Below are 12042 nucleotides of genomic sequence, written 5' to 3' on the forward strand. Positions count from 1 at the left end.
GGCATCACTGTGGACTAGAGGAGGGAGGGACTCGGGGAGCGCTGCGCTCAGCTGATCACCCGGCCGCCGCAGTGACAGCTTATGCGATCGGATCATCGGAGTCTCGGTCGGACGTTCACAGACTCCACACTGCAGTTTGAATGAATCCTGTGCCCGGGTTTAAGAAAGGCTTGTACCTGGGCACAGGATTACAAACCCGGACTGTCCGGGTCAATCCCATACAGGTGGCAACCCTAGCTGAAGGACACATAGCTCCTCCATTCCTCTGTAATTAGGGTTTACATCCTAAAGCTTCTTCATAAACTGATTGTGGGGGATTTGAAATTCATACAGAGGCTGCAGATAGTAGTGAGTCAGAGTGGTACTTTAATATCCCCCTATGTGAATCAAAAGATGACGGGCATTTAATGTGTATCTGTATGTCACCAAAGCTTTTGAGATGTCATCGTGATATATAAAAGGTATTGAACGTTGGGGGTACGAGGTCCTAGATCTCCGCCTACCACAAAAATGAGGAGAATAAATGGGATCACACGGTGTGAAAATCGTAAGCATCGTCCACCTGGTTTTAAAAATATGTTCGATAAGGGTCCATTCACACGTCCACAAAATGGGTCCGCATCCTTTCCGCAATTTTGCGGAACTGGTGTGGACCCATTCATTTTCAATGGGGCCGCAAAAGATGCGGACAGCACACAGTGTGCTGGAAAGATGGAGGGCCACAGCAGCATATCCAGCAACTCTTCTTTATTAGTCGATCACTTCACAGCATGGCATAAAAACAACAGCAACGTTTCGGCTAGAAGTAGCCTTTGTCAAGCATATGTTACAACCAAGAACCAGCATATAAATCTAAAATACTGGTACCTCCCACAATCATAGCAATCCAATCGACAGAAATGTTATATGACACCCCTACCTAACAACAGGTCACTGTGCTGTTAAATCACATTAATCAGCTGATGCAAATAAGCATCCGTTCTTACAACATATTCACCTGTGTGAAGTGATGGCGTATAGGCATCCGCATGGTGGTTGGCGTCCCAGTGTAGAGAATGCGCAAGTCCATAAGTGTCATCAGAGAGCGGCCCATACCCGTCATGACACCGCGCCTACCGCTGACGTAAACCATCAGCGTGGTGGCTGGCGTCTCAATGTTGGAGTTGCGCATGTCCATAAGCGTCATCAAAGGGCGGCCAATTCGCGTCACGACGCCGCACCTACTTGTGACGTAACGAAATAACGCATAACAAAGAGGGCAGCGTGGTTACCAATAGGATATGTCTGCACCGATGACGCAAGCAAACAGCGTGCAGGACATGTGTTTAAAGAAACACAACCAAAATATCTAAAGAATGTTTGGCAGTTGTGGTCTACTAACATACTTAGCAAGTAACCTTATAAAACCAATAGGCAGACAGTTTTACAAATGTTATTGGACATAAATGCCTCATACTCATAGATACTGTAACACAATGTAAATCAAGATATCGCTGATCTAGTCAATATTGTTCTTGTCGACCTTTCTTTTCCTTTTTATCTGTGCTTTTATTGTTCTTTTTGTTCTGTTTGTTTTAAATATACTTTATTAGTATATCAAGGGATATATACACCAGGGGCACCATAGAATCTAACTAATCGAGGAGATGCATGCATTATACACTATATATTAAGGTGTTTAATTATTAGCAAAGTGTTGGTCAAGTCACATGTCAGTGGCTATAAACACTTATGTACTGAAATTCCAGGTTGTTACATCTTAGTGGATGTCCGGAATTTCATTTATAATGTAAAGAATGTAAACCTTGCTTTACTATCTGAAACTTATGAACAGGCCAATGGTGTTTTTTCCTTTATTGATATGGATATCCCTGCGGCTGCGTCCGCTACTTTTGCTTTATATTTGTCTGAAAAATTAATAAAAACTATTGGATTTAAAGAAACACAACCACACAACCCAGATATATTGTATAGCGTGATTTTGTTTATATAGGCAAAACCACCATGTCGATGCATAGGCGCGATCCCCACACTGGCGATCACAATCAAATCACATCAAAATGAATATGGGTACAAAAAATAACAGCTAGCATCATATGTGAAAAAACACCATATCAAGTAATCACCCATATAAGTAAGTGACTAAATAGGTGTATATCAACTGTCATGCAATTACTCAATGTGGTCTCTTTAAATAATTGCAAAGAACATAAAAACAATATAACAGATGAAAGTCTAGCTGATTCCTGCCACATTGAACTCAAGATTGAGCCCAAATGGTTGTAAGAACCTCAGCGTATAGATCCATTTGAGTTCCTTTTTTCTCAGTATCGCATCTTTATCTCCCCCTCTCCGTAAGAAACCCACACTGTCTATCACCCTGAAGCGTAGCTGGTTCACAGAGTGTCCTGCCTCAACGAAATGTTTCGCAACTGGCTTATCCATGTTTTTCTTGCGAATAGTGCTTTTGTGCTTATTAATATGTTCCCGGATTTCCATAGTAGTCTCACCTACATAGGTGAGACTGCAGGGACACTGGATGGCGTAGATCACATCACGTGATCTACAAGTATAATAGCCATTGATTTTATACTTTTTACCACTATAAGGGTGAAAAAAGTGGTCTCCTTTAAGGACGTTACCACAATTGCAGCAAGACATACATGGGTATGTACCATTTTTACGCGGGGCAAGAAGTTTTTGTACAGTCTTAGACTGGTCACCTACGTCAGTTTTAACCAGTCTATCTCGTGACTGAGTCACACCACACAAAAACAAAAGTTTTAGATTTTAGAAAAACTGACTTTTCTAAAATTAGATTAGTGGTATACGAGTCCCTATCATATTGGAACAGCTTCATTGGAGTCCAGGAGAAATGGGACTACTTAAAAGAGGCACTATTGAAGGCAACAGAAAATTGCATTAGGCTTGTCAGTAAAAGCAAAAAAAGGAAGAGACCACTGTGGCCAAAATCATTAAAAACAAAAAGATAGCATTTAGGAATTATAAAAAAAAAAAAAACGAGGATGACAGGCTAATTTACAAGATTAGGCAGAGAGAGGCCAAACAAGTTATAAGAGCTTCTAAAGCACAGGCAGAAGAGAAATTAGCTCAGTCAGGGAAAAAAGGCGATAAGGCATTCTTCAGATACATAAATGAAAAAAGGAAACTAAAACAAGGAATTACCAAATTAAAAACAAAAGAAGGAAGGTATATGGAGGAAGATAAAGAACTAGCTGACTGCCTCAATGAATACTTCTGTTCAGTCTTTACGAAGGAAAATGAAGGAAAAGGACCTCAGTTAGGAAAGAAGACTAATGAATCTTTTGATGCATGTGTCTTTACAGAGGAAGAGGTTCTAAGTCAGCTGTCTAAAATCAATACAAATAAGTCACAGGGGCCTGATGGGATACACCCAAAGCTATTAAAAAAGAGCTCAGCGGTGAACTAGCAAAACCATTAACAGATTTATTTAACCAATCACTGGCAACAGGAGTCGTCCCAGAAGATTGGAGATTGGCAAATGTTGTGCCGATTCACAAGAAAGGTAGTAGGGAGGAATCGGGCAACTATAGGCCAGTAAGCCTGACAGCAATAGTGGGGAAACTAATTGAAACCATACTTAAGGAGAGGATTGTGGAACATCTAAAATCCAATGGATTGAAAGATGAAAAACAGCATGGGTTTACTTCAGGGAGATCATGTCAAACTAATCTTATTGATTTTTTTGATTGGGTGACTAAAATAATAGATGGCGGAGGTGCAGTAGACATCGCTTATCTAGACTTCAGTAAGGCTTTCGATACTGTCCCACACAGAAGGCTTATCAATAAATTGCAGTCTTTGGGCTTGGACTCCCATATTGTTGAATGGATTAGGCAGTCGCTGAGGGACAGGCAACAGAGGGTTGTAGTCAATGGAGTATATTCAGACCAAGGTCTTGTTACCAGTGGGGTACCTCAGGGATCTGTTCTGGGACCCATATTGTTTAATATCTTTATCAGCGAAATTGCAGAAGGCCTCGATCGTAAGGTGTGTCTTTTTGCTGATGACACAAAGATTTGTAACAGGGTTGATGTTCCTGGAGGGATACACCAAATGGAAAAGGATTTAGGAAAACTAGAGGAATGGTCAAAAATCTGGCAACTAAAATTTTTTGTGGATAAGTGCAAAATAATGCACCTGGGGCGTAAAAACCCAAGAGCAGAATATAAAATCAGTGATACAGTCCTAACCTCAGTATTTGAGGAAAGGGATTTAGGGGTCATTATTTCAGAAGACTTAAAGGTAGGCAGACCATGTCATAGAGCAGCAGGAAATGCTAGCAGAATGCTTGGGTGTATAGGGAGAGGAATTACCAGTAGAAAGAGGGAGGTGCTCATGCCACTCTACAGAGCACTAGTGAGACCTCATTTGGAGTATTGTGCTCAGTACTCGAGACCATATCTCCAGAAGGATATTGATACTTTGGAGAGAGTTCAGAGAAGAGCTACTAAACTGGTACATGGATTGCAGGATAAAACTTACCAGGAAATATTAAAGGACCTTAACATGTATAGCTTGGAAGAAAGACGAGACAGAGGGGATATGATAGAAATTTTTAAATACATAAAGGGAATCAACAAGGTAAAAGAGGAGAGAATATTTAAAAGAAGAAAAACTGCTACAAGAGGACATAGTTTTAAATTAGAGGGGCAACGGTTTAAAAGTAATATCAGGAAGTATTACTTTACTGAGAGAGTAGTGGATGCATGGAATAGCCTTCCTGCAGAAGTGGTAGCTGCAAATACAGTGAAGGAGTTTAAGCATGCATGGGATAGGCATAAGGCCATTCTTCATATAAGATAGGGCCAGGGGCTATCCATAGTACTCAGTATATTGGGCAGACTAGATGGGCCAAATGGGTCTTATCTGCCGACACATTCTATGTTTCTAAATTTTCTTCTGCCAGTCTTCTAGAAATGTCCTGGCAGAGACATGGGTGTGTTATGAAGGGGATGCCTATGTCTGGATGGAAAAGAACAATGCTGTGGGAGTTACTCGTGCTTGTTGGCAGACTAAGGCCTCATGCACACGACCGTTTTTGTGGTCCGCATCTGAGCTGCATTTTTTGCGGACCCATTCACTTCAATGGGGCCACAAAAGATACGGACAGCACTCCGTGTGCTGTCCGCATCCGTTTCACCGTTCCGTGGCCCCGCAAAAAAAATATAGCATGTCCTATTCTTGTCCGTTTTGCGGACAAAAATAGGCATTTCTACAATGGGACAAATTGCGGAAGGCACGGTTGTGTGCATGAGCCCTAAACGATTCTCTCTACTGGTGAAATTTGTGGGCCCTCCGGAGCCTGTTCTCCATATGTGTGTGTGCTTACAATACCACCTAACAGCGAGGCCAGACCAGACCAGACTAGCTGGCAGGCAATTTGTTGAAATGAACATCCTACTTCTCTCATTCCAATGATGCCCCCCTCTGAAAATCTTAGAAATTACTAAAATATCTTAGAGCGCATTGTAGAGGCATGACTAATTGTCAATGATCTGTCATAAAGAGGTACACTACTCAAAAGTGACCACTGAGAGCTTTTTTATAGAGCAGAAGCACCTCTTCACTCTCAGACCCAGTGTGTAATCACCTCATCTGTAATCATTTACATATCTGCCCTAAACATAACTGCAGGGCGAGTTTTTCAGCAATCTGACATTTGTATCTTAGGTGTACTATCTGTCTTTCTAGAGAGGAACATAAAGGGTTAGTGATGACTGTGCTCTATGTTCTAATGTGGATGTGCACATGTATGGGGGTTTGGGTGGGACAAAAACCCACACAAGTTTCAGAAAACATATGCAGTTTCTGTCCTCGGAGATCCTTGACATGATCATCACTGTCTATATATACTTTTCTGGTGATAGACGTAAAGCAGTGTCACGGCCTTTGCTGTGTGCGCCGTGACACTTTTGCCACACTTGCAGTTGCCGTTGGCAATGTGTTGGCTGGTGTGTGCACTTCCCCTTTAAGTTGTAGCCCCCCTCTGTCTGGTGCTGTAAGGGTTAACTCCCTGACTGGGTGTGATCACTTGGCTTTTATCTTTTGTGGCTTCCTGGCTGGAGTCAGTTGTACTTCAGCTGTCATTGGTGCTAGAGCTCTGCTCCAGTCCAGGGTGTTCTATCTGCCCAGTACTTGAGGGCCACCTTGTAGGACATCAATGTCATCTGCGGTGTCATTCCTTTGCCTCCCTTGTATCCTCTATGTACCCAACCTCACTTGTTGTTTGGTGTGGGTTTATGTTCAGGGTTTGTTTTACATCTTGTTTGTTGTTACATGTCTGGGATGTTGTTGGTGTTTGTCCCTACATGTGTGCAAGATGTTTCCCTGTGTGTGTTTTCCCTCCGGAAGGGGGTTGGTTTCCCGGAGGGGTGAACCATAAGTCTGTATGCAGTGCTGTCTGGGGCTGCCGTGCACTTTGCTGTATGGGGCCCAGGCAGTATCAGGAGTGCTGGATACCTGTGTGTGGAGTTGTTTGTATGGTATCCTATTTGGTGTGTGGGCACCTGTACTTATGCACAGGTTCCAGTCTTGGTGGCTGCGGCAGGTAAGTGTGTTTCTGGTGTTCTTACCTGCCGACTCTGTTGCTGCATATGGTCTTTTTCTTTCCCTGCTGCTAGGCCATTTGAGACTCCTGTTCATCCGTGTCTGGGAAGAACAGGTCGTCTCTCCCCTGCTCCTTTGTGATGCATTTGTACAGAAAACCGCAGCACTCTCCAGCCTTGTATTTCCAAAGGTTTATTCACCAGCAAAAGTGTGACGTTTCGACCTGTGTGGTCTCTTTCAAGCCTTGAAAAAGACCACACAGGTCGAAACGTCGCACTTTTGCTGGTGAATAAACCTTTGGAAATACAAGGCTGGAGAGTGCTGCAGTTTTCTGTACAAATGCATCTATAACTGGGTGAGTTCAGGACTGACTGCCAACACGGCTGGCACCACCCCATCAAGGGACGGTATTTATCGCTTTCTTGCTGTGCTGCTACACTTTGTTTTTTATTTGCTGCTCCTTTGTGAGGGATTATCAGTGCGACTCAGGGCCAAAGGTATCCTGGTATGAGCCGTCCTACCATCCAGGTCCGCTCATTCGGTGAGGAGTTAGGGACGCTTCAGGAGGTGACCTGCTCCCTGATTCCGGCGTCCTGGCCTAGCTGCTTCCCCTTTATACCGGATATTATACGGTGGGGGTTTTTCTCCACTCCCCACCATGACAAGCAGACTTCTTTGAGGCAGCCATTTAATCTGAGGCCCTATGTAATACTATTTAGTTTCATCAACACAAAATTATGTTTACTGCTTGACCTAAATGCTCATTATCTAATTTATCATGTTATTAAGATGTACTTATAAAATTTAACATTAAATATTGTATTGAAGTGATTGATACTTGGTGTTATCTGTACTCTATCAGGCGTAATTATCAATCCGTGCTCTATCTTGCTTTCTCTCTCTCTCTCTTGTATGACATGTGGCTTTACTTTGCATGTATTTTTCTATCTTTAATTGTTCTATTTCACAATAGCAAAAAAATGAAAATAGCTTTTCCCACCATGTATTATGATGGTCAACAAGATGACTTCTGAGTAAAACATTTCCCTCATCCTGAACAGGAACATGGCTTCTCCTCTGTGTGAATTCTGTGATGTCAACATCTGAGTAAATGGTTTCTTCCCAGCGTGATTTATTTGATGTCTAAAAAGATCTGATCTCTGGATAAAACATTTCCCACATTCCGAACATGAGAATGGCTTCTCCCCTATGTGAATTATCTGATGAATGCGGTATGATTTATCTGTAAAACATTCCCACATTCTAACCCCTTAGTGACCAAGCCTTTTTGGTCACTTTAGCAGTTTGAGGATTTAGTGATTCTGCAGAGTGCACCTGTGTTTGTTATTGTTTTGTTATATTGTTATATTAATTATTACATCCGCACTTGTTACCTTGTGTAGGATGTCTATTGTGGTACTTGTGGTTCGCCGCGGGCATCCTCCATTGTATGCATTTTGCTGGGGATTGCCATTAGCAACGGGCCACAAGTGCAGGATTTGCTCCCCTATATATATGCACAACTGCATGTGGGTTTGAAGCACCTCCTGCTAATGCCAACCTGTCTTCTTAGTTTGTATATATAGATTTCTGGAGGTGTATAAACTCCTATTTAAATGTGCCTGTTTTCCATCTACAGGCCACATTTAGGTGCACCTGTGAGGCCTGGGACATATCAGCAAGTCTTGAGTGGGACTCACAGACTCCTCCCTCCTCCCATTGCAAGCATGGCCACATGCTGGAGGTAACTGGTGAGTTGTTTGTGAGTCGGCCTTATGCTCCTGTAATTTGCCCACTGTCTCCTGGTATCGCCCATACGGCTCAGGTAGGAGAGTGTAAGGTCCCGGGCTACTTGAGAAACCTTGTCGTGGTGTCCGGGCTTAGACATGTTCTACACCGTAGGACATGATGACTAATCTCTCAATTTTAAAATCAGTTTGAGGATTTAGTGATTCTGCAGAGTGCACCTGTGTTTGTTATTGTTTTGTTATATTGTTATATTAATTATTACATCCGCACTTGTTACCTTGTGTAGGATGTCTATTGTGGTACTTGTGGTTCGCCGCAGGCATCCTCCATTGTATGCATTTTGCTGGGGATTTCCATTAGCAACGGGCCACAAGTGCAGGATTTGCTCCTCTATATATATGCACAACTGCATGTGGGTTTGAAGCACCTCCTGCTAATGCCAACCTGTCTTCTTAGTTTGTATATATAGATTTCTGGAGGTGTATAAACTCCTATTTAAATGTGCCTGTTTTCCATCTACAGGCCACATTTAGGTGCACCTGTGAGGCCTGGGACATATCAGCAAGTCTTGAGTGGGATTCACAGACTCCTCCCTCCTCCCATTGCAAGCATGGCCACATGCTGGAGGTAACTGGTGAGTTGTTTGTGAGTCGGCCTTATGCTCCTGTAATTTGCCCACTGGCTCCTGGTATCACCCATACGGCTCAGGTAGGAGAGTGTAGGGTCCCGGGCTACTTGAGAAACCTTGTCGTGGTGTCCGGGCTTAGACATGTTCTACACCGTAGGACATGTTGACTAATCTCTCAATTTTAAAATCAGTTTGAGGATTTAGTGATTCTGCAGAGTGCACCTGTGTTTGTTATTGTTTTGTTATATTGTCACTTTAGCAGAGAATAACAAATCTGTAATGGTTTTGCACATCCAAGTAATTCTGACAATGTTTTTTTATCATATATTGTACTTAATTTAGGTGGTAAACACATACAATTGTACAATAGTTTTTCAAGAATGTATGAATGAATTTAGCTTCTCCCCTGTGTGACTTCTCTGATGTCTAACAAGATATCTATTTATAGCAAAACATTTCCCACATTCTGAACATGAAAATGACTTCTCCTAGCCTTGCTCAGTGGAGTCTTGAAGGCGGGAAATGCAGGACCTCAGTTTGCATCAATATCTTTTGTTGTCGCTGCAGATGAAGAGGGTTAAAAGCTTGACCACTTCATATGATGCAAGGGGAGCAGCAACGCAGCCGAGGCCAGTGAGAGAAGGAGCAGGGAGCCAGAGCCAGGAAGCAGGTAAAAAAACTTCCCTTCACAGTTCTGTCCATAGAAGGGGGTTTGCCCAAAAAAAAGGCCAAAGTACACAACTCCTTTATAGAGTTAGTACAATGATCACCTATAAAAGGACATCTCCTAACAAATTCCACAAAGTCTGGGTTCCGTGGTGGGATCTAAAGAATGAAGAAAGAGGCCCAAACACAAGGACATACATTATAAAAGAAAAACTTTAATAGTCATTGGTAACAACAAGTTATGAGACACGAGAACAGAGAAGAGACATTTCCTCATCTGATCCTCATGTTTGTTACAAGGGTTTATCTAAAAAAAAGATTTCCAATTAATGAAATATACTATCACATGCTGCTATATACTCCCATCTGTATTTATTTCCAGTACACAATATTTCAATTTGTTATTGTCTTATAGCCTCTCAGTACTGCTCCTATAGAGAAGACTATTAGGAGGCCTTCTCTTCTGATTCTTTATCTCCTCAAGATAAATAGGAGATAAAGATAGGAGATAAAGGTGATTAAAGATTTTTAAGATTTAGAAAAAAAAAGGACACCTTTACCCATATTTTATTGTTGATCACCGGCACTCATTCAATACAGGAGATCATTGCTCTATGCACCCATATAAATTTGGTAGCTGAAAGCAAGGTCCCATTTTACTGCCCATCAGTACTATTTCATTCTGATGCAGCAATGTCAAAAGGCGTATTCTGTTAGATTAAAGCCAGTTATTGACTGCTGTAAAAACATGTATGGAAAGTCACTAACGGGCTGAACATGAAGATGGCTTCTCTCCTATGTGAGTTTTTTTATGTTTAACAAGATGTGGTTTATGATAAAAACATTTCCCACATTCTGAACATGAATATGGCTTCTCACCTGTGTGAATTTTCTGATGTGTAACAAGAGATGATTTTTGCTGAAAACATTTCCCACATTCTGAACATGAAAATGGCTTCTCCCCTGTGTGCATTCTTTGATGTCTAACAAGTTCCTGTTCATATCTATAATATTTCCCACATTCTGAACATGAAAATGGCTTCTCCCCTGTGTGAATTTTTAGATGTGTAACAAGATATTTTTTTAAAGCAAAACATTTCCCACATTCTGAACATGAGAATGGCTTCTCCCCTGTGTGCATTCTTTGATGTCTAACAAGTTCCCGTTCATATCTATAATATCTCCCACATTCTGAACATGAAAATGGCTTCTCCCCTGTATGAGTTATTTGATGTCTAACCAGATATTGTTTTCCAGCAAAGCATTTTCCACATTCTGAACATGAAAATGGCTTCTCCCCTGTGTGAATTCTCTGATGTGTAAGAAGAGATGATTTTTGCTGAAAACATTTCCCACATTCTGAACATGAAAATGGATTTTCCCCTGTGTGAATTCTCTGATGTTTAACAAGAGATGATTTTTGCTGAAAACATTTCCCACATTCTGAACATGAAAATGGCTTCTCCCCTGTGTGAATTCTCTGATGTACAACAAGAACTGATTTATCACTAAAGCATTTCCCACATTCTGAACATGAAAATGGCTTCGCCCCTGTGTGCATTCTTTGATGTCTAACAAGTTCCTGTTTATATCTATAATATCTCCCACATTCTGAACATGAAAATGGCTTCTCCCCTGTATGAGTTATTTGATGTCTAACCAGATGTTGTTTTTCAGCAAAGCATTTTCCACATTCTGAACATGAAAATGGCTTCTCCCCTGTGTGAATTCTCTGATGTGTAACAAGAGATGATTTTTGCTGAAAACATTTCCCACATTCTGAACATGAAAATGGCTTCTCCCCTGTGTGAACTCTCTTATGTTTAACAAGATTCGGTTTTCTAGCAAAACATTTCCCACATTCTGAACATGAATATGGCTTCTCCCCTGTGTGAATTCTCTGATGTGTAACAAGTTCCAATTCATAACTATAACATTTTCCACATTCTACACATAAAAATGGCTTCTCTCTTAAGTGAGCTGTTTGACTTTCACTACTTTGTGACTTTGTGATTTTTATGTGACTTTTATTTTGTGTTATAGTCTGTGACGATTTAGAAGATTGGACCTGTTTAAAAGGATCAGATGATACATTTTTCTTGTGAATGGATGAGGATATATCTTGGATAAAGGCATGTTCTTCATATGTATCTTGTGTGATACCACAAACCTCTACTTTAAAATCAGAAGATATCAGATGTTCCTCCGAGTTCCTGGTACAGTCATCTGCCAAGAACACAAGACATTTTATTATTCATGAATAATATAACCATAAAGTACTATTGATATTTTATAACATTTCTATATAAAACAAAGTCTAAAGAACTTACCAGTCATGGAGAAGAATTCAAGTTTTAATTGACTAAAATAGTGATAAAAACAGATGCTATTGACTGTCTGTGGGTAAA

At 41.2% G+C, this 12042-nt stretch overlaps 1 pseudogene; it reads right to left on the reverse strand.

Moving 5' to 3' along the window:
- Positions 1–10318: 10318 nt before the first annotated feature.
- Positions 10319–12042, reverse strand: part of LOC121005796 — a 119726-nt pseudogene continuing 118002 nt past the window's right edge.

This window comes from Bufo bufo, chromosome 6 (genome assembly GCF_905171765.1).
Source record: "Bufo bufo chromosome 6, aBufBuf1.1, whole genome shotgun sequence".
Lineage (NCBI taxonomy): Eukaryota > Metazoa > Chordata > Amphibia > Anura > Bufonidae > Bufo > Bufo bufo.